General features: G+C 40.0%; 2 long non-coding RNA genes across 3 annotated transcripts in view; one reads left to right on the top strand and one right to left on the bottom strand.

The window, feature by feature from the left end:
• Nucleotides 1-21,853, top strand: part of LOC128911918 (uncharacterized) — a 27,097-nt gene extending 5,244 nt beyond the window's left edge. For both annotated transcript variants that reach the window (XR_008467237.1, XR_008467236.1), the window contains exons 3-11: nt 579-674; nt 5,100-5,261; nt 8,246-8,445; nt 9,941-10,049; nt 10,581-10,693; nt 13,545-13,642; nt 19,467-19,530; nt 20,162-20,326; nt 20,772-21,853. This is a non-coding gene — a long non-coding RNA (uncharacterized LOC128911918). The remainder of the gene's footprint in view (nt 1-578; nt 675-5,099; nt 5,262-8,245; nt 8,446-9,940; nt 10,050-10,580; nt 10,694-13,544; nt 13,643-19,466; nt 19,531-20,161; nt 20,327-20,771) is intronic.
• On the bottom strand, nt 16,421-23,731 carry LOC128911917 (uncharacterized). Its single transcript, XR_008467235.1, has 4 exons — nt 23,602-23,731; nt 19,802-19,905; nt 18,507-18,639; nt 16,421-17,796 (listed from the first exon to the last, which is right to left on the bottom strand). It is a non-coding gene; the product is annotated as an uncharacterized LOC128911917 (long non-coding RNA).
• Nucleotides 23,732-23,733: the final 2 nt, after the last annotated feature.

Here is a 23,733-nt window from a genome sequence, read left to right as displayed (position 1 = left end):
TTAAATTCAGACAATTTCAGTAAGTTCAGCACCCAAGAGAAAATGTGCAGCAATGCAGTTTGGGGTTTTTTGCCTTCAGTCTTAATTGACACTGTCAATAACTTATGCAGCAAATTAAGTTTCTTTTATCTAATTTAGGGGGCAAACTTCTCATCCGCACCTGAGTTATATCTCATATAGAAAGGTTAACTTTAGATTATTTTGACATCTCTGCCAGTTTTACAATGCACTGCTTTACTTAACGTCATATCTGGTATCCCACAGCTGCTTATTACAGGGTAATGGCATTTTTGTAATATTTTTTTGCGGAAGTGTTTATAAAATTTTGCAGAGGGAGCAAGCTAATTTTTTCCTTATTGGAACACTTGCCATGTTTGTCTCTAAAATTTTCTCTTTAGCTGGAAGAAACTAAGATCCAGTCTTTTCTCATTTATCCTCCCTGCGATGACAGCTCCGACGTTACTTTTAAAATGAAATACAAAGCGCGATTCTCCTTAGCTGACACATGGAGGTCTGAGCAGCGCCAATTGTTTCCTGATGCTACCAGTTCCCTTCACGCACTCCGTTTCTCTCAGCAGGGCTCTGGAGGTAGGACGAGCGGCTGAGGACGTCATGGGAGCAGAGGAAGCGCAGGCCACAGAAAGGCAAGCAGCGAGGTGAAGCAGGGATTGCTGGTGAGAAAAGCTTTGGTGCAGGGTGCGTAACAGAGGGTGGGGAGGGAGGAGGCGAGGACTGTGAGGGGCCAGCTTCTCCCACTCACGACATTAGTGCACTCATGTGCTGCAGCTGTCCCTGTTCGAGGAAAGGAGTTAAAACCACCCTGCACAGAGTTTTCATGCTCGTGGTTTTGGTGCTTTAGGTTTTGTGGGAGTTCAGAGGCTTAAATGAGATCTATGAGCTTAAAAAAAGGTAAGAGGTTAAAGAGAAGTAAGAGCTTGTAGATCTGGCTCTTTGTCACTCGTGCTGGAAAGCCTGCAAACCCCTGATGCCTGAGCCATGAGGCTTTGACCCCATTGGTAACTTTCTAGGTACTTCCTTTCCCCTCTTATGTTCTCCTCCTTTTCCTGCCTCCTCTGTCAGCATCACTGTCAGTGATATGGTTGTTTCCTTTCTCCCGAGTGCAACAAAGAGGTTGTGAGTAACCGAGACCTGAGGGTCAGTACCACGAGGACAGAGAACCCGTATCACAAAACCAGGACAAGAAGGAATTTCCATGGCAATTTCCTAAATTGCTGTAGAGATTATGTTACTATAATTTGCTGTTGAGCAAACGTGACTCTGAATTTACGAAGAAGCTTCTTGACTTGGGAAAATAAAAGCTCAAATGCTGAACAGGTCCAGGTCAGGGCTGGGAGGATGCTCCTAAATATGTACAAACACAGGCATTTTCTGCTTCCACATAATTTAGAAAATAGGTTTATTTTAAACCCTGATTTTTTGTGTCCCTTAAAAGCTGAAAGTGCATCCTCTAACAGCCAGGCCTCAAGCTAGGCTCTGCTCATTTGCTTCAGAGTTTGGTGACAGTAAAAATGAAGCTCTACAGCATTTAATATCTGAAGAAAAGGAACCAAAGTGAGTGATCTAACTTGAAGTGACATGTATACTCTAGTTTCTAGAATGCAGTGCGTGTAGATTTTGTTCTAGAATATCTTTTTACCTTTCATCCCAGTTAAATTGGTCCACATTCAAAAAGGATGGCGGTGGTGTAAGTTATATGTTAATAAGCCTCTCTTACTCTTCCCTTCCCTGTTCTTCTTTAGCAAACTATACAATATGGCAAATTTCCCCACATTAACATTGAGCGATGGTTTGCATCACACTTATGTCACATCTGACTTGGACCCTTTAGAAATGGAAATGAGGGTTGTTTCAGGCAGCTGGTCTAAAAAGCATTCTGAGGTTTTCATTTTCGTACCATCTTTCATACATCAGATACTTGTTTAGAGGCCAGTTATTCCTAATTTGTTTCATATTTGAAGACTATTTCTATATCCTTTGTAAGCATTTTACAACAGACCTCACTGGCTCTTAATCACTAACAGATGACTGTAGTATAATACAATGAATTTGGAAAAGCTTCAGTTTATTTTGTTTTGCAACTTTTCCAGTTCTAACTTCAGCATCTTGCTGTAGTTAAAAACAAGCCCTGTTACTTGATTTTAAGTAAATTGTTTATGGCTTTTCCCCCACCCCCCATCAATAATTATGGCTTGATTTTATTCCAAATAATTAATCACAAGAACGTATTTTCTGTGTAATTAGTCTCCAAATTTTTCGCTCAATAAATCAAGCTTTGAAGAGGTGATCTAATGCATTGCAGGGCTGACCTCGGCTACGGTTAAGCATGGGCATAAAAATATGTATATTCTTTTTAGTGTGGGTCTTTTTTTCAGGGTTTGGAGGCTTCTGACTATTTTTAAATCTTTCTGGTTATGGGTAGGATTATTTTTTTCAAAAGACAAACATATATGTTCGGTGTCAGCAGTGACAGACGCCCTTCTTGCACAGCCAGTAACAGTTTTTCCAATGGATTTTATATATGTGACTCAACACAGACTCTGTTTCCTGCAGGTGTTAGTGCTCAACATGTATGATATGTTGCATTTTTTAAAAAAGGACAGGCTATGCTAAAGACAAAACGAAGTCTCTTATGTTTTGAGTGAGTGTACAATAGACAAGTTTTCTAAAAACCTGTGTATCATACGTGCCAATTGGCCTATGGGGAAGTTTGCTGTGTAGCTGTAATAGTTCCACAGGCAACTAATAGAAAAATAAACAAGGAGAGAGAAAGCAGTTGAAGCAAATAAATACTCACTGTGACATGAATTACTTTCAAGGCCTTTGACTTGGTCTCCTGTTAAACTTATGGGATTGTTTTTGACCAGAATTGTTAAAGCCAGGAAGTGAAGAAAAGTTAAAAGGACTTGAAAGCTATCACTTAAATGCAAGTTATTTGGGTCAGTACAGGAATACCACTTGACATGTAAGGGACTGTGATATCCGTGTCCATCAAGGAGGTCTAGTAACCTCTTCTGGACAAAAACCTGCAAATAGATTGATTCTATCTGTTTTCATTATTTTATATATTTTTCTATTGCTTTTAAAATGCGTGCAACATCCTATAAAAGTGAAACAGTAATGAGCAGGCTTCAGAGCTCTCTTTTAACCGCTCCTGTGCTGTTGACAAACTTTTCCAGTGAACTATCCATCAAGTCTTCTGGTCTTGTTGTTTGGAGGCTCCTCCAGTTCAGAGGCGATGTTTGATGGTATAAATCATCTTTAATCTCCCGTTCTACTCTCTTTCCCTTGGTTTGAAACCAAGTGCTATTTCTTTCAATCTACTGCAGCTTTAGTGTATCAAATCAGTACCTTTTACACTGTCACACGTTGAAGTGCAGAAAAAAACTTTGTGAGCCCAGTGAAACAGAGAAGCACAGAAATTCTCAAGCATGTGAGTATTTATAGGATCCTCTTTTATTGTACTTCCCCAAATGTGAACAGTGGTTGCAGTATAAATGTGTTAGCATCAATTCTGATAACACAAAGCACGTGCAATTTGAATCCTCTCTCTTTAATGGTGGTATCGTATGTACTTGGGGAATTCAGCATGAAATTGTGCATCACTGGGCTGCATCTTCAGCCACTTCAAGTGACTACACACCACTGATTCTTTGGGGTTTTCTTGAGGGGGTATTTCATAATAGGACCATATTTGCCTTGGGGAATAGTCACAAAGCTAAGATTTACCCCATTTACAGCTATTTTTAGTTTCTTAACCTTTATCAAGTGTACAAGACTGATGCCACACGTGTTGCGGTGCCAGCGCCTCTGGAGCCTGTCTGTCAAAAAAGGAAGCGGCTCAGTGTGTCAGTGTGAAAGGTTTGGAGAGTTTTTCTTGGTATAGACTTTGCTTGGGGGTTGCTGGGCTTGAGAAATGAGATGAGCTTTATAGCTGAATTTAGGAAATAAATAATGGAATCAGAAATGGAATTTTGCTAGAAAATTGGAATATATGTGAAATGACCTAAACACAGGAAAAGTGAAAGGCCATATATTATAACAAGGGTGAGTAAATAATTGCAGATTATTATCACCGTTATTCTGACATTAAACGGAGACACAGAACATTTTGCTAACCTATTTGGATAATTTTCTTTTGATTATGGAACAGGTAAATCTTAGTTTATAGACTGGCCCCAGCAAACAAATCCCTTACATGCCCAGTGAGATATAATCCTACAGAGCCAAGAATAAACACAAGCAATAAATAATGCCTATTAATAAACTGAAAACACAATTCTGCTTTGTAAAATTGTAACAAACAGATCTTGGACACATGCTCAGGCCTGTTTAAAAATAAACAGAAATTATGTCAGCCATTTAAAGATGAAATGCTGATAGGAATACACACCTATTTGATCATTTTGTACCGCTGATGGCTGTCACAGAGGAACTCAGCTGTAAGGTTGGGCAAAGCAGTGACGTTTGGTTAGAGTCTTTCCTTCCTTTCGACAGCTCTTACAGCCATACTGCCTCTCGGGAGATGTTTGGACACTGCTCCAGATCTCCAAAAGATGGGGTCTAAAACGAAGCCTCTAAAACACTGTTTATATTAAACTCCTCCTGGCAGATCCAGATGGATCCTTAGTCACGAACCCTTGCCCCACACACAAACTATTTTAATTTGTTTGAAGCTAACATTTACTCATAGCTGATAGCAATAAAAATCCCCTTGAAATACCGTCTTTTTTGACACTTGTTTTATAAAGATCCAATGTATGTCACTGTTAAATAACTATTGCAACAGAACAGTATTTTTTGAAGTGTTCGGTTGCACAATGTTTAAACAAGGCATGAAATATTTGCACAATAAGGGAATGACGCCTTGGTTAATTTTAAATAAGGTGGGGACAAATGAGTGAATTCTTACACTAAATTCCACAACATTGTATCACAAACCGTCTTTCTTGCAAGGTGACATGTTTGAAAGGATCCAGCAGAAGTAACAATTGAGAGGAAACACATTTTCCATGTCTTGCTCCCTATATCCTCCCATTTGCCCTCTCCTTTGTGACCACTGTTCTCTCTGTCCGTTGCAGCGACCGTTTCCAGGGGTCTGCTCTCCCCAGGAGCCATGGATGCTGACCTGTAAGGTCCCTGGCGCATATAATCGAAAGCCAAAACACTGGCAGAAGCACAGTTGGGGACAATCCTGCGCTGTCATTCCTGAACAGATTGTTTTAGGCAGACAGACCTAAAAGGTGATCCTAATTTTTTTTTTTTTTTAAATAATTTCTGGCGTCTCTCAGACAAAAGATGAAACACACAAAAATGTTCTTCATTGAAGGGTTCCCTTCATTAGTTAAGGATGTTATTTAGGCTGGAAAATAGGTAGAATTTATTGTTAATTCTCTGGTAAGAAGAACTCTTGTTGCAGGGAGACTTTTCAGAGATTAATTGATTTATGTGTTGCATTTTCTCTTCACATACTGAATTTTGTGCTTACTTTTTTTTAAGATTTGCTCAAAGTTTAATACTGTAATCTGTATTTCTGTTAGCAAATATATTACCCAATTTTCAGCTCACGCCTATAAAATGGTGGGATGACAATTTGCAGGTCGCTTTTACTCTTCTGCAGGGTCTTCTGGAACAGATCAACCACCCTGATAGCAATAAAGGCAGATTACTCTTCAGGAGTTTCTAAAGCCATCTCACAGAACAAATCAAAAACTGTATTATGATTTTTTTACATTGCGAGGTTCATATTTGGTTATTGTAGATACTGCTTATATGCCTTATAAAATAAATTGGAACTATATTTTTTACACTGACCATTAGATGAATATGGAATAAAATCGTTAGAGTGATTGTCTACAGTTCTTTAAGTAATTTATACATATAATATCTCCTTTATCTACTAATGAATGGTTTGTTTTCTCAGCACGTTTCTCATTGGTCAATGCAGTTTTCTTATCACTGCTCCATCTCTCGATAATCTCATTTTCTTGGTTCTGATTAGGAATAATTCCTTCTTTGTTCTTTTCTGCATCACTGTATGTTCCCAGAACTTCTGAGAAAATGATCTTTTTTTCTCGATTAGTCATACTGTTTTGACAAATACGTACTTGTTTCCTCACGTAAACGTATAAGAACAATTGTGTTTATTTCTCCACATTGCGTAGTTGGACTTAGTCAGCAGGATGATGGTGGAGTCAAAATTAAAATCTCTCTGTTAGATGTAAGGATTAAAGAAAATAGGGAGAAAGAACATCTCTTAGAAAGCGCAGATTTCAGTGTGGCCAATGTGGTACTTTTCATGAGCATTCTAGTCACCGAAACATTGTTTATACTGAAAAAATCCAAGTGACAACCGAAAGCTATGATCTCAGCGGTGGCTTTGATCCCATAGTAAGACTGACTAAAAGACTTCCAGCCGTTTAAAACAGAAGGAAAAAACAGTTTGTGAAGAACAGTGGAGGAGCACTAAACAGTAATTTTCAGCTACATTAATTCCAGTTGGAGAGACTACAAGGAGAAAGTTCTTCAACTTTCCTTGCTGTTTGAATTTAAAGTGAGCTTGTGTAATCTGGCAAACCTCCACTGCCAGGAGCTGAATGCTGCACAATGGCATCACGCTACAACGGGGAGTGAGCTGACAACTCGTGCAGTTACTTTTCGCTATGTGCCATTGTAAAAATGGGTTTTATGGATTTGGTCAAAAATGCTTGATGATCTGAAAGGTCCCTTCCAACCTAGACAATTCTATGCTGAAATAGGCATTGATGTTTAGCATTTTTCCTTTTTATTAAGAGCTTCTATGAGAAATAGAGCAAATGAAAATGGGAAATGTTTAATGTCATGTAATAGTCTAAATGGTAGTTCCAGTCTGGGAAACTAAGCATTTGGTAGATTCAAATGTTGGATATATTTTATCAGATTTTTTTGGAAATCTACACCCTGATCTCTAATTTTACACATCAGCAGACTGTTAGGTCAAAAGCTAAGAATTTTATGGATTTTTACTGATATTTTACTGTGGGGAATGTGATATTTAATCAGTTTCCCTGGAAACAATTGGCGTATTAGTATATATAGATCAGGAGATGTTAATGCTCATCTCCAGCACAAACCAACGACTTGGTCTTGGGGTGGTTTTTTTTCTGCATATCTAGATCTAGACATAATGCCATTGAACAGTCACTGGGTTTCTCCTGCAATTTGTGGAACACATTATTTTTCACCTGGTCATCAGCCTTTCTAGCTGTTTGTTATCACTAGCAAAGTGCATCTAACCCATTAGCTAAGCTTCTCCTGACAGGATATGCAGTGTGATCTGGGAAATTATTCTGCTGTTTCACTAAATCAAATGAAATGTCAGGGATTTGGATGTGATTCCCTCCAAAGTCTTTAAGAAAATGCAATTTATGGCAGAAACCAGGTTAATATTTTATATTTTACAGATGCAAATTTGACATTTTCTGTTGGAAGATCTCTGGTTCTCCCACTGACACTAATGCATTAGCAATGAAACCTTGGGATAGGGCAAGTTCTTATCAGAAGTTTTATGCGATGCATCAAACAAAACTCTTCTCCACTTTCCTTTTATGGGGAAGTTGCTTTTTAATGTCAGATTGTGTGTACTGAATCAATGTTAGCATGAGATGTGGGGTTTGGGTTACAATGTAAAACTATGGTCAGGATGGTTTTGCTAATTTTTTTAAAGAAAAAATGCATTCACAATTGTGGAATTTTATTCTTCCTGATTTCTTTGTTATTAGGTGTTATTATAATGTACTAAAGTATTTGTATCGACATCTCAGATGAAATGATTTGCTGCCAGTTTAAGAGCCTGATGCTATAACCTTCTATTATACAGGGCTGGGCTTCAGATCTGTAATACGTTCATGAACAAAACATATTGCCACATGGATATGGCAAAAATATATATATATTGACAAAGGTCTAACACATGCCATCGAAGTACTGCTGTGAATATTGTGTTTAAGATTTCCTTCCTGAATCCCTGATTGCATCCACCCTTTCCTTTTGAAGGAATTTTTAATTGAGGGTAGTATTCCATTCGTGGTCTTGTCCAAACAAACCTAGAAGATTTAAGGGAAATTATTGTGTAAAGGAAAAAGAGGGAGAACTTTTACTTTTTTGTGTGTAAGACATGACCATTGCAGTTTTCCATGCAGATAGCTCAAACCCATACTGACATTTTGTTTTGACTTTTTTTAAATAGTCCTGGCTGACCTTGCTTCCAAAGGTGAATGTGAAAAACAATAGGAAGGCAGCGAATGCTGAGCATATTTAAAGCACAATAATGGGAAATGCTGATGACCTCCCATTGCCACCGAGTCCTTTTCCTTCCCCTGGCAAAACCTATGGCTTGTACCCACCATTGCGCTACTGGCCCCTGGTTCCGTGAGCCTCTTCAATAAGGTAATTGTTATCAATATTGAAAACATATATATTCTAGTGGTAACATTTCAAGGGTACAATAAAATCTCATCACAACAGGACTAAGATAAACTTTTAAAAATTATGCATAATTTGCTGCTTATGATAGACACAGGCTAATTTTTAATAGCAGATTTCTCTCTAGCGTCTTCCAGTTAAATTTCTAATGAATGCTTGGTTAAGTACCATTAGTGCTCACTTTGAATAAAAACATTGCTGGTTGTATACTTGGATTTGTCCTCTTCACATTTTTGGGAAGCAGGAGTTTAGGTTCAAGAATTCTGCTACACGTTGGCTTCTGTACAGTAATAGATCAATTTTAATTGTAATAACTGGACTTTTGTACTGACCTGAGTTAAAGTGAAAGTGTTTTCCAAATCAACTTGATGTAGCACAGTCATGATTTAATTTGAGAAGTTGAATACAAGTTCCTTTATCACTCTGGTTTCTGTATATTCTGCTACGACATAGTCTAGAGGCTTACTTCAGAAGGTTAAACATGTATTTTTAACTGTTATAACTTTGCCACAATGCACAGATTGCAGAGAGAGATGGAGAAAAATAAAGTACTTTCATAGTAGCTAAGGATTTTCAGCAGTCAGCGCTTGGCCCTGTGTGGATTGCAAACGTGAGTTTGCACAGAGAAAGCACCGGCAAGGCAAAACGTGTTCATGGACAGAGAGGAGAAGGCAGGGGATTTTATAAAAGACTCGTGAGAGCAATGTTGTTTTGGCGAGTAATACATCACTGGAGACAGCAAAAGCTGGGAGGATGGTACTTTTAACCCACGTTTCCTCATGGGCATAAATGCAATCCCCATTTTGCACTCTGAACATTTGTCAGTACAGAAGCCTACAGATTTAATCTCGAATTACTCATGCAGAGCTCTCATTCAGCCTTCTAGGTGGAGCCCAATCTAATTATGTGGTTTTGTAGTATTAAATCGGCGAAGTGTGACCTTGTTAGAAAAAAAAAAAAAGTCTCAGTTGTGCAAGTGCCTCATTGTGAACACTGGCACTGCTGGGGGGTCTGGTTGTAGTGGCAGGGTGAATTCTCAAATCTGCACGTGTTTTACCATAACTGAGGAATTAGGAATAAAAAGGCACAAAGAAACTCGCTGCATACGAAAGTAGAAGAAAACACCTCTAGCTGGTTTTCACAAGAGATGTTACAAACTAACTTCTAGTGTAGACAGAAAGTATTTTTCTGTATGCAACTTTGCAATTATAGAGAGAACCAAAATCTAATGGAATAGATTAGTTTTTGCTGAGATCGTACAGATTTTATGATTTAGGTATTTATTTTTAATGAAATAATTTTTTCTAGCCTTCTGGAGTCTAATAAGCAACTTTGCATACTTGTAGTGAATGCAGGATTTTAGAAGGAGCAGTGTAAGTTTGACTTAGGCATAAAAACTTGTTTCTTAACAAGACACTTAAAATGGAGGGGTTTTAATATTAATATTTCACTTATGAAGGCAGCCTATTGATTGAAAGAGGAAATGCCTGGCAATTCCAGTGGAAGAGTCATAAGCACCTGCTCTTAAGTCAAACAGATTTTTGGCAGGAATGGACTAACTGCTCATGGTGAGCGTGGTAGAAAACATTTTCTTATACAAATAACGAAGATACCTGAAAACCCATGACTGTATCGTGACGTGACATCATTGAAATTAAGGAAAGTTTTAAATGAGCTAGAGAAGGTAACAGAAATCTGCTGCTATATTAAGAATATATGAGATGGTGGAAGATCAACACCAAAATCACAGACGGTGGGATGGGAATCGACTTGGGAAATCCTGTAGCCCATCTCTCACTGATTGGCTCTCCTGAGAATTAAGTTGTTTGTTTATCACGGGGAAAAAACATGTTTTTTTCAGGGTAAAAGTTATAAAAGCCTCAACTTACAATATTGTACCTGGTCTTGGCCCACAGTTCGTGTGACTCGGGTGTGGGCTGCATACGTGTGTGCGCATGTTTGTAGACATATATATATGTATATATCAGACACTACAGATATTAATTGTCAAGTCTGTAGGTAGGTATATCTGTTTATGTTCTTTGTTAGACACTGTACAATTATACCTGACAATACAATTCCTCTGTTTTGTTTGTGAGGTTTCTGCTGTGAGGATTGAGTATGAAAATGTTCTTTTCTAAAAGCTCGCTTTCAATCACAGGGTCATCAGAGAGCTTAAGAAGGGAACAAAATGTTAGATACGAAAGCAAAGGTATGATCTAACCTATTGAGATATTTATAATCCATCCTGAATACTAGCATATAATACTTTCCATTAGTTCTGTGAAGTGTTAGGAATTTTTAATTTTTTTTCCCCCTTCAGTTATATTTGCTGTGTTTCCGTCTCCCAGCAAAGTAAAGAGGGAGCATGAGTTTAGTCAGGACAGTCATGCTGACACTTTAAGAAATTCAGGTTTCCTTGATCTGTCTAATTAAATAAAAACACAGACTTGAAAAAGATGTTGGATATTTTTGCATTTTTCTGAAGTAGGCTGTGGTAGACTTTTCTCAGACTAAAACAAAGACGACCTGTTCACGAAGCCAGTGTGTGTCCAGGGTCTGAAGCAGCTTTGCAGTTTTTGATTGGAAAAGGAGTTGCAGGCATTAACTCCTCGTTTTTACCCCTGTTTTTTCTTGCTTATCCCTTAGCTGAGAGGCAATGAGAACAACCGGCAGCCCCTCAGGTGGGAGTGCAGGAGCATCCCATGAGCCCTTGGAGTGAGTTGCTGTTTGGGAGCTGGACTTTTGATGAACCTTTATTGGGCTTTATGGCTTATTCTAAGGCAACAGCATCAAGAGAAAACTGTCACTTCGGGGCCAACATTTAGTGCTAACTCAGAGAAACTGCAGGATTGCTGGGGCAGATATTAATAGTAAGCATACAAAATAAATCTTGAAGGAGGAGCATATCCTAGTTTAACAATGCCTGGTTGCTAAATCTATTTGCTGAGTACTCGGTGCACACATGAATGAGAAAAGCATTGCAACAGCACAAAGATATTCTTACAAATTCAACACATCATGCTGTGTCAGCAAGATTGTTTACTGCCGGACACAGTTTCTTTTCTTACAGACCCCCCTGCCCAAACTGTGACTAAGCCAGTTGCTGCATATGTTAAGATCGAGGTGGTACTGTTGTAGGCAGAAACGCGGTTGTAGGCTTCAGCAAAGGTCCCCCTCGTCCCCCAGGGAGCCAATTATGACATTTGGAGCTCGTTTATTTTTCTGACTTCCTTGAAGACATGTGTTGTGAGCAGTGATTCATCCACCAGTTCTTCCCAGTCCCGTGGGATCTGTGAAAGGGTTGTTTAAAATCGCTGTGTTTCTTTTCCATTTCCTGGAAGCACTCGCTGTTTGGGGCAGGTTGCTGGGCTACATGCTGCTGCTGGACGCCTTTCACGGCCGCGCTGGGGCCAGGGCTGGCTATCAAAACATTATCTCCTGGGTGTAACGTCCGTGACATTATCTCCCTGAGAATCCCAGCCCTTCAGTTTTGTAGGAAAATTACTTTTCCTATGGGGGACACAGGGTGTGAGGCTGGCTGTGGGAAATATTCACAGGGAATAAAGGCTGGGAATGTGCTGACAGCAGCGTTGCTCTTTCAGGTGTCAGTACAAGAAACTTATAAAAAACCTTCAGTCTTGCTTGTTGAGCAGAAAACGCAGTAAAATGGGAGCCAGTGCTAGGAAAAACTGGATTGGAAGCTGAAATGATGTTGGGACAGATAGGGATGGAGGCAGGAGGGTCCTTTATGGAAGATTCCTATAAAAAGTCACACTTGTGTTGAGGTGTTCATTACATTCATGAAAAAGCAAAGTCTAAACCCTGAGGCTGTGTTTTCTGCTAAAGCTTCTTTTCCAGACTCGTTCTTGCAGGGTTATTGTGACGAGTGCAGGGTTCCTGGCTTTCCTTTTGTTTTTCTGTGGAACAAAATAATTTTCAGCAGCAAGTAAGTAATGCTCATTTCACCTGCATCCAGGCTGTACCCGAGTGCTGTGTGTCACGTACATCTTGCCTAAAGCGTTGCTGCTGCCTGGGGATCAGTGCTCCATCCTACCCCTCACCCTGGGGATTTTTGATGCCGCAGCTCTGCCTGGGCTGGTGTGCTTCCTAGTAATTACCAAATTACCAATCTGGTCGTGGTAATAACCACCAGCGCCATTTGATTTTGGGACAGCTCTTCACAAGGCTTACAGCAGATAGAGATCTCAGGGTGCTGGAAATGTTTTTCACTTTGTCAGTCAAAATATTTTGGCATGTGTAATACTTTTAATAACCATAACGGATCTATTTGAGCATACTAATATACCGAGAAGAATTTGTTCAATGCTCAGCAGGAAAAGCAGAGCTGGGTGTAGTAACAGGCAGCCTTTAAAGGAAGAAAAAACTTGAAAACGTAGATTCTAGGCAGAAATTTATACAAAGATGAAGAATTATGATTGGTTTGCAGTGTGACTTTGGTACATGTGAACTGACTTTGCAAAATGAGATTTTTGACTTCTAAGAAGTGCAGATAGTCAGAACACCTGACTATCAAAGTTATGTTTTTCTCAGTGTCAATAGTTGTGACATTTGTTCACTAAATCATCTAAATCTGAACAGTAAAATATCTAAATCTTATTCAGACGTTCAGGTCTAGTTCCTCAGTCACACTGAGGTGCCTTTCAGGATCCAGGACTAAATTATTGGAGAAAAATGTAATCTTTGAGAAGTATATACACGCTACTCCAGGTTGATGAATGACCAGGGACAATGCAACTTTTTATGAAATTTAATGACGTTAAAAATGTCATTGCAAAATGTTCCTTTTTTGAAAAAAACCCATATGATCCTGGCTCCTTTGTGAGGTTAGCCCCCTGTCTGCAGCTTGGCTGCAAGAGGAGAAGGCAGCATGGACGCTTTGTGCTTGCTGGTGCCACCCCTCCTCCACAGCATGTCCCAGAGCAGGGTTTAGATCCACCCCTCTCACCTCCAGTGAATCTACCGACTCTCTAATTCCCTGGAATAATCAGATTTTAAGAAGTTATAAAAGCACTAATTGTTTGTTTCGTCTCTTTTTGTAGTGATGTAAACACTCCCATGCAGCACAGAAAAGCCATCCAAAATAACACAGTCGTGCTTGGAAAGACTCCGAGGGACGCATTCCCCAAAGAAATTAAGAGTCAGTTCTTGTTCACCAGTGGGTTATATGTAAATTGGGTAGCAGGGCATTTAATTGGAGATCTCGGCGCCTAAGTCTGTCCCAAAGCACTTATTGTTTAGAGTGTAACTATAAGCTGGAAGAAGTGTGATTTTATGCAGTTTGCCAAGGGAAGCAAACACTCCAGATCTTGTGCGGGGGCCAGGATGGGATGTTATTACTTGGCGTCATTCTCAAAAGCAGGACTTTTATCTGTTCCCTTTCCTGAGTTCAGTTTTCTCTTTCCATTTTACATTCCCTATAATTTTACAAAGCAGTATGCTTGGCATGTGTTGTTAGATGCTAGATATTTGAAAAAAATGTCACAGCAGTTCACTGCCTTGTTGTATTTTATTTGAACACCTTGTGGTTGTGGATCTCATTTTAGATATGTCACATGAACTGACTGCTCAAGTTTCCTGAAAAAGTTTTGCATTTACTTTCCAGATAAGAGAAAAGAAAGAAAACTGTTTTTTTTTCCTCTTCAACTTCTTCTAAACTAAGACTTCATCTAAGGGTTACCATGCAGACACTGGGCTAGACCTGTGTGAGGAAAGCATTGGATGTGCAAGAGAACTCGGAACAGGGAGCTGGTGTTCACCCAAGTTCTGCGCAGTGTGCAGAGCCTGGGGACAGGCAGGAAAGGAAGCTGAAGCTGTTCCTCATGGAGCACGCAGTCATTTACACATGGAGCACCTGGGACAAAGGGAATTCCATCAGCTCGGGATAGGTAAAGCCAGTACAACCCCTCCTAGGCTGATGGGGAACAGCGGGGATGTTCAAGGGACAAAGAGGAGTGCTCAGAAGTTTCCTTTCCCGTGCAGGGGACGCCGTGGTGTGAGCTCTTTGCTGAAGGTTAGCTTTCTCTTCAATCTTGGGCTCTGTTTAAAAACAGCAAACAACTTGTTATAGCTCGGAAGGGTATCTGCACGTCTGAATGGTGTGTAATCAAACCAGAGTCCACAGGAGATGGCCAAAGCCAGTTCAGTGCAGTGTGATTTGCCTTGCTCATCCAAATGAGATCATGGTTTATACATTCAGTTACGGTAATTGAAGTATTAACTTTATTGGGAATTTTGTTCCTGACGGAAGCAGGGAGAAGTAAGGTCACAGCCTTCCCACGTCAGTGGGATCAGTTTCTTCTCGTGTTGCCCTAGTGCTGATGATGTAATTTCAGATTTGCAGATGTAATTTAGGATTTCCCTAAACGGAAGAAGTTAATATATAAATAAAACAAGTTGTAAGTGAAAGGTTATACAAGCATAGCATAATTTCCAATAAGAACCATCGCAGAACTTTTGCTTCAACCATTTGCTTACGCCCAAATAAGTTTATTTGCAAAGAAGTCTTTGTTCTTTTTCTCCTTTCTGAAAGGAACCACCCAGAGCTCAGGAACAAATATGCTTTGCTGCTCAGGTGGCAAACAGGTGCCACGCACAGAATGATTTTTCCCATCTGCATGAGTCAAGGAAGGACACCTCACTTGGCAGTGGGGTGAGGAGTGCGTGCCCTCTCTGCTTAGCCGCAACCCTGGATGGAGCCCGGGCAGTTCCCCAGCTCTGGATGCCATGCAGGAGGGAGGGAGAGAGGGACTACGTCTTTCCGCCGGAGGGAGAGAGGGACTACGTCTTTCCGCCAGCTGGTGCACAGGGCCCTTAGGGCTAGGGCGTTTGCTTCTCCAGGCGCTCACGCCTGTCTCTAATGTGCAACAGGAGTACTGAAAAACATTAGACAGAGATATATACAATATACACATTTTACATACCATCTATGGACATACACATAATATATATGCTATATATTCAAAGCATACAGTATAGACGATGAAAGGATGCATGCATGCCACTACATCACCTTCTCCACCCGTCCCTATGTTGTAGAAAGAAGGTGAGTCCTGTAGAAGAAACAAAGTGTCTTAACATAAGGTAGAATTTTCCACGCTAACAAAGCTAGAATGACCCTTCATTGAAACTCTGGCCTAGGGATAATGTTAGCTTTAACGCGCGTTTACTCAGTATTGAGTACCTCCGTGTACAGCAATCATTATATGCCTATAGTGCCAGGAAACGTTAGTGTAATATTTCAGTTAGTCACCCATATAACTTGTATTTATTCACTTGTCATTTATGTAGAAGAACCTGAACCTACTTGATTTTTTTTTCTAATGCTATGAATAATATTTATGAAGTTGTTTGTACTTCAAAACCACAAGGTGGTGAACTCCGAGATATAAAAATGCAAAGACTTGTAATCTCTAAGGAATGAAAGTGTGAAATCAAGTGTTGAGCAAGATGCTTCTAAAGGAAACAATATATTTTCTGAATTATATTACAAGTGATTTTCTTCCTGTGCAGAATAATTTTTCATTCACTCTTTGAAGGAAAGTAAAAAAGAAAACTGTGTTTCATCGCCTGCTCCAGCCCCTTACTTTAACAAATGCTTAAGCAGAATATCTTGTCCTTATTTTATTTTTGATCATCAGTTCGGGAAACTTTTTCCTTCCCTCTCCACGTAGATAAACTGCTAGTTTCCGTTCTTTGCCAATGAGGAAAGAATTACGCTTTTTTCTCCTCTTTTTTCTTCTAAATGAGAGCTTTTTGTGATTTTTTTTTTCCCCATGGTATCACTTCTTGGGGTCATGAAACAGAGCAAAGCCTCATACACTCAGAGATAAAGCTGGGTATGTGGAGAATACTCAGAATTACTGGAGTGGTACTCATTTTGCATTTGTTGGTTTATTTTATTTATCTCAATCCAGTAAGAATATTTAATATACACGGCTCAAACACAGGTACAGAATATTTCTTTTTTTAAAAAAAAACCTAATAGGTGAAACCACATCACTTGTCTTGATTCTTTGCTGCTCTTTGTGGACAATCAAGCAGGATCAGGGAATTTTGAGAATTCCTGCAGTGGATGAAATATCTACTTATGCTGTGCCACCTGCCAAAAGTATTGCAGCTAGAATAAGAATTCATGTAAACGCTGGAGCAATGGAGCAAAGGGGAAGTGACCATAAATCAGGAAGCTAAAAATCGATGGCAGGGTGTCTCCTGGAATAACAATTGCTGGATAAGAGCATGTGTAAAGTGGGGCAATGGTTATCAGGGTGTTGTCAGGAAAGAGCTGGTGCTCTGCAGCACGTTGTACCTAGATAAAAAGGACCTCAAGGAGAAGGTTGCACAGGAGAAAAGGTGTTTCAAACAAATACACTTACGGGCTAAAAGTGGAAAGCAGTTCCTCAGATCTAAGGCTTAGGAGAGATAGTGAGAAGCAAATTGCACAAAGGTGAGAGGATTCAATTGCAAGGGAAGGAGGATCAGGTGTATCAGCAAAGAAATTAATCACAAAGTTCAGCGAACAACCGTGTCACTGAATAAAGCTTTTTGCTTGGAAAGTTCTGCTCAACTCTGGGCTGTAGCCTAGAGAGAGAAAGAAAGAAAAACAACCCACCTTACCCATGTCTTGGAACCTCTCCAGAAAAGTTCAGTATCTTGAGGGCAGAGGAAATGCCTGATGAGGAACTGCTTGATGTGCATAAAATATTCAGCCTTGTAGGGAGAGAAAAAGGAGTTTGACAGGAGATCTGCTTTTGGAATACGAGTAACTGAGGGACATAAATCCAGAGCTAGGTGGGGACACCATGAGGCTTTATGCTGCAGTTAGAAATGAGAGGTTCTTGTTGGGTACTTAGAATGTGTGACAGCCGGCTAGCCAAATTATGGGGTGGTAGTAATATACATCAATTTAAGAACAGAATGATATATGTGTGGTGAACTATGCACATTATATATCTACAGGGCTATTAAGGGCAGACCGCAAGGCCTGCAATGGAGTTGGTGGGAAAGAGTTTCTTTCTCCCATCTGTTTCTGCGTTTCTATACGCTTCCATTCCAAAAGAATGAAAAGTCTAGCCCTGGTGACAAAGAGCGCCTTTGCACCGCTTTTACTTGGTCTTCAGCCAGAGGGAGGGAAACAAAGTCCTTGTCAAGGGTGTGAACTTCCTTCATTCCCAGGGCCGCCGCGCCAGCAAGTGGTGGTAGTGTGTCGCACCGACTGTTGAGCATTTTATTGAAAATTGAAGCTTCCTTCCGAAATTGCTGGGCTTGGTTATAAAATGCTTCATGTCCATCCCACTGAAAGAAACAGTAGAGTTTTAAAAATGTTTAAATGTTATGAGAATGCATATTTTCACTAACAGAGTATCCAGTAAATGCTTCAGTCATTTTGTACACTTTATTATTTGGCTCTAGAGACATACATGTATGCTAAGCAGCCTCTGATAAACTTATTTTTCCTTAGATGGCTTATTAGATATAATAGCTGTTTCCAAAGTGAAAAACACTTTGAACTCCTCCAGGTTACACTTAGGCAAGCAACAAGATGAGCGAGATGAATTAAGCTCTGGACTACACATGCAGTGCCCTCCTGCAGGATGCTTGAAATTACACAGCTCTGCTCACTCCTATCTCTGCTGGGATGCGCAGAGAAAGTGGGAAGCGATCTCTCAGAGCAATGCGATAAAGTAACCAGCAGCTGGGAAATGGGCCAGCTTCAAAATTACACCTGTGCAGATGAGCCCATGAAAAACAGCACAAAAACTATGCATAAATGGGAATTTCTGAGAAAAGGTGATAGATCCAGAGGCCTTTTACAGGGAGAAGTTATTATATGTGTGCTGTGGCCTCCACACTTAGAGTGACACCACTTAGCAATGCTTTGGCCCATATGTGCACAGGCACCAGCATCTGCCTGTGTTTCTGCCTGCTCCTGGGGTCAGTGCCTCTCACTTTGGTCTCACATTGGCACGTTAGCGCCTGTGGGAGCGCAAGCACCGAGCAGCTACTGCTTCAAGAAGGGTCAGTGTTGGCAGCAAGAGCAATCACATCCCCAGGCACCGAAAGCAGGTAGATAGGGCAAAGTGGTCCAGAAAGGAAAGGTTTAGAGGTCTCCTGCATTGTGTTATTTCAAAGGATAGCCTGTTCACAGGAAGTTTTATAAAGTTAATTAGCAGGTATTTTAGCAGTCTGCTCTTTTTTTTTTTTTTTTTTTTAAGAACTTTTTAGAATTTAGGTTAAATTACCCAGGTAGTAATAACTACAAAAAAGCTTCCTGAAAGTACTGGCTTGGCTGAGAAGCTACATGTCATTAATGATGCTCTCACACTCTCGCTGCAGGTGTTTTTTTATACACTACCTGAGTAGATTTGACTGTTAGAGATACAGCCTGGTACCCACTTGCCTTAGGGAACAGCTAGGGGCTTTAAGTAACTCTGGGAAATACCAAAGAGCAATCTTTCTTGATAAGCGTGCTTAGAAAAAGGAGCAATAAACCCACAAGGCTCAGTGCTGTGGTCTGTTGTCTGACTCAGCCGAGAGGGGAGGAGGTGTTTGCTTTGGCAGAATATCCTTTCGAATCTCAGGAGGTTCCTTAGGCCAAGATCTTTGGTCTAAGACAGATAGATTTATGAGGCAAAAATGCTTCCTCAGCCTTTTCCCAGCTGTTTACAGAAATTACACGTCTTAAGGAGATTATGTACACAAGTCCAATAATACTTGATTGAGACAGAAAGAGTGCAGGACACGGAGAGCTTTGTAATAACACATTCCTTACCACATGAAGTGATTAAAAAAATGTCTGCACGCCTATGTGTGATAGATCTTTCATAACAGGTTGCTAATGCATGTTGGAGGCAAAGCACAAGATTTTTCTTTCAGAGAATAGATAATAGTCTAATGATGGTGAAGTAAATTTAATCATGCTAAATTTAGTTCCTGCTTCTTTGCAATTTTGTCATATTTTGAAGGATCTTCACTGAAGACGGTAATAACTTAGAAGAACTAAAGTCTGAAAGCTAATCGTTGTTTCACGTGAGTATTTACTATCCAGAGTTTTCAGTGGACTTGATTGATCTGGGTGATGCAAAAAGGTGAGGCCACAAGCACAAGAATTTTTATAGCACCTATAAAGTACTGTATACAGTTTTTGCTCAATTTTATGCTGTTAAACTAAGCATTTGGTATCATATGGCACTTTAAGTACTTTGATTTATGTTAAGACAGAAATTGCATCTGTAATAAACATTCTAAAGTATGAGTTTAAGAGCAATCTACTGTATTTATTTGTGACATAAACACTCACCTGCAATGCATTTGAGAATCATCTTAGACTTAACTCACACTGCACATTACAGCCATTAAGCTTCAGGCACAGCAAGGTCATATCCAAGGTGAAGACAGAAGTGGCTGGGAAGAAAAGGGTGGCATGGCAAATATTTTGAAAGAGCAAATGGAAAAATATTCCTTTACTCCTGTTAAATATTCTGGATACATGAGTGTAATTTCTTACTCTACTATAAAGGGTGCTATGTTATACCAAACAAGATAAAGTACAAATCCAGTCTTGTATAATATGAAATATTTAAGCACACAGCAAGGAAAATAACATGAAAACCCACTGACCTCTTTGAAAATGAATGTAATAAAATTGCATGTGTTTCAGGTTTATGGAAACTTCCTCAAGGATGAATGAAAGCACAGAAACCCTTTGTTGTACTGGAACCTGCCACGGCTGTGCTCCATGTAAAGAACCCTCCCCACCATGACATTTACTATTGTGGTACTGAATTAATTTTGCTCGGTGGAACCTGCTTAAGAGTAACATAAAGTAATAATTTTTAAATTATTTAGGTAGCATTTTAAATAGCTTAAATAGCTGGATCCTTCCAACTTTACATATTTTTGTATGATAGTAATGGAGTGGGAGAGTGCCAATAATGTAATTGATATTATAAGGGATGAACGACAAGGCTTCATTGGCAAAGCAGAATGTTAATACTCATGCATTTATTTTTTAGGAAATCATAGAATAAGTGAATTCTCTGGTCTCACAATAGTAGGCAGAAGAGAGGACAAGAGAAAGCAAGACACATTATGAAATCATGAACTTGAAGTTTTCAGGATAATACAGCTCATTTGGGTAGTGACTTAAATAGAAAAGACAAATCCAGGACTCTTTAGTATAAATAATAAAATTAGAGAGAGATTATTAAGCAGTATTCAACCTTTGAGGTGGTATGTACTGAACTAGCCTTGTCTCATTTTTTTTACAGGAGAAGGAGGGAGATGATCTTTTCATGTTTGTTACATATTGATGCAACAGTGGCACACTGAATTTCTTACAGTAAGGAAGACTTGGACTGTAATGCTACAGAGATTTACATAAACTAAAATGGGACAAGAAGATGGGAAAACAGTGCTTAAAATCCTACTGCTAAGTTTGCAGAGAGTCAAGATGATATTCTTTGCTGAGTATTTATTTTTCCAGGAATCCTTTGTCATTGTGCTTGGCAGTGACAATCTGCCACGGTTCTCAGAAGCTCTCAAAAATACTTCTGCAGAGTGCATTTTTTTCGTCTTCAGCGTACAAAACACTGCAAGAAAAGTACCCAGGATGAAATCCTGATGCACAAGTCAGCTTGAAAGATTGCAGGATTTCTTTGTGCCAGTTAATTGATTAATTGAAGTCATCCTAACCAGACCTTTTGGTGAGGATATCCCCAGAGCCTCTGAAAGCTGTTCACTTCCATTCTTCCCATTGGCATATGCAGCTGAATCTGACCATAATATTATCATCCTATATCATAAATTGCAGTTTAATATGTTTACTTGCTATGCGGTTCTGCCTGTTGGTTTGATTATGGAGCTAGAAAGCCTTTTTGAGATCTTCCTTTAAATGTCCTCACTGATAAAATTGATCAAAAGTTATACGAGACAAGTTTCTGGGGGATCATTTTGTCAAAGTGCTGGCCATATGAGTTACACGTTAGATTGATTTGAAATTGGTATGAGTATTATAGTTTAAGGAATAAAATCAAAGTATTACTGCTTAAAACAATGATAAAGCATTAAAATGGCAGCCCTGAGTGTGCACCCATAACCTCTCTTTCAGCTTTAACTACCACTTCTCTATATTTACCTGTGCCTTCTGAACCAATATTTAAAAATAGTTACAGGGACATCTTTTTGATGATGATGTTCTGTCCCTCTACAGATTTGCTAAGTTGAACTTTGCTGGGTAGAGCAGCCTGGAATTGGCACCTATCATTTTATGGAGCAGAAGGGTCTTGGGGAAGCAGCTGTGAGCCATGGAGAAGTCAGTTCTGTTGGCTCTGGCCCTGTATTTCATGATCAGTGCGTGATGGGGCTCCTCCACCCTCACCAACGATGGATCCGGCTGTGTCCTACATTTCTCAGCATTCTCTTTCTGAGAATGACGATGAGAGGGTAGTCTGGCGACTCTGGCCTTTTGCAACAGCCATATTTGTGTCCTGGAGGGAAACTAGAGTGTATGCATGAGCAAAATACATTTTCTGTGGATCAGAGAGACCTAGAAAAGTACATGGTGCCATGACAACTGTCTCCTGGAATCATTGGGCTAGTTAGCTAGGAAAAAGACTACATTTATCTTTTTTACACAAGCTTGCACTAGATATAACTTTTCTTTCCAAAGTTAATATCTTTTTCACCTGTGTATATAAACTACCTCCCTTTAATTATGCCCCCTATGAAACTCAAGGCGATCTGCATGGCCATGCATTACCTTTGAGCTCCCTCAAGCGGCCACGAAACCCTCAAGTTTGTTGCACGGCTGCTTTTGCAACTAAGTCTTGCAGTTTAAGACCATGTTTTTAAGAGCAAATATAGTAAACTGAAAGAGCTGCTCTGATTTTAAGGAATCTAGACTAGTTTAGGACAGTTGAAAATGTGACCCCATAATTTGAAAACATAGTTCTCATTTAACAGAGCTGTTAAAAGATACATATTGAGTGAAAAGTAAGTAGTTTATGCCTAATAGTAGTTCGCAGCATATGCACTACAAGCATGCGATAACAGCATGTTTTGAAAACTTATTTTTTATTTTCTTGGGTGGTTACTGATCAAATTAATACAGAGTAGCTGGAAAGTGGACTTCTTCGTTTACAGCATGTCAAGTAAAATGCAATGCTTTTCTTTTTATCATCCTAAATAAATCCTTTGGCTTAAATAACAAGTATTTCTGCCTTCATTAAGAGCATATTTTAATCAAAAAGGACCATCTGCCACTTGAAAATGTGCACACAGGATTCAGGTCATCTTTGGTGTAAGAAGATAAAATTTGACAGAAGGATGGACATTTTTACAGTGAATAAATAGCTTTTTCAACGGTTTGTCTAAAAGGGAAGACCTTCTTGGACCAAACAGCTCAAGTAAAAAGACTTTAATAGCTGAAAGGAGCATAACAGAGCAATTTTACAAGCTTTTACATTTCCCTGTATGGTTATTGTAGGGCTTATTGCAGTCTAGACCTTTAAGCTTTTTTTTTTTTCAGTTTGCAAAAGGTTTATTCCCCTTGAACATCTCAAGCAAAATACTAATATAAACCAATGAAGCCTGGCCATGCAAGGAGAGAGGCCGGTGAAGCCGTTGGGGAGGCAGGGGCCCGTGGGGGCTGCAGCGCTGGCTGGGGTAGCTCCTTGTCACCTCCAGCGCCAGGCAGGGCGCACATGGAGCCAGCAGACTGCCCTCCAGGAGGAATAAAACTACCTCCCGTGTTTTACATTTTAAAACAACCGGAGGTGAGAGAGGCACCCTTCCTCCGTGGAGCTCACTCACCGTTTGACAACAGGCCTGCCTTTAAATTCCCTTTAAATAGAAAAGGAGGCTATAGGTGCTAATACCTGAAATAATGCCCTGCCAGCTGTGTGCCTGCCACACCGATTTGCCCGTGCCACACTGCTGGGCACCCTTTGTATCGCTAATGCCCTCACCTGACCAGGAGACCAGTTTAGGGATACCTTTCTGGGGGATTTTAAGGAGTTTTGTGGCACCGCTACGTTCCTGTTTTAACTCAGAAGCCTCATCAGTTGCAGTATGTGACGCTCGGGATTTCACACGTTTCACCTGAGTGAGTTCCCGGTTCCTCACAGACCCTGAGGGGGCCGAGGGCCGCCGCCATGCCAGCGCGCGCGCCACGCTGCCATGGCAACCGGCCGCGGCGCACTCTGGGCCGGGCTCACCTGACGCGCAGGGAGC

The sequence above is a fragment of the Rissa tridactyla genome, chromosome 6 (assembly GCF_028500815.1).
Source record: "Rissa tridactyla isolate bRisTri1 chromosome 6, bRisTri1.patW.cur.20221130, whole genome shotgun sequence".
NCBI classification, from domain to species: Eukaryota; Metazoa; Chordata; class Aves; order Charadriiformes; family Laridae; genus Rissa; species Rissa tridactyla.
Note: the sequence above shows the minus strand (reverse complement) of the source record. Positions and strands in the feature narration are given on the sequence as shown.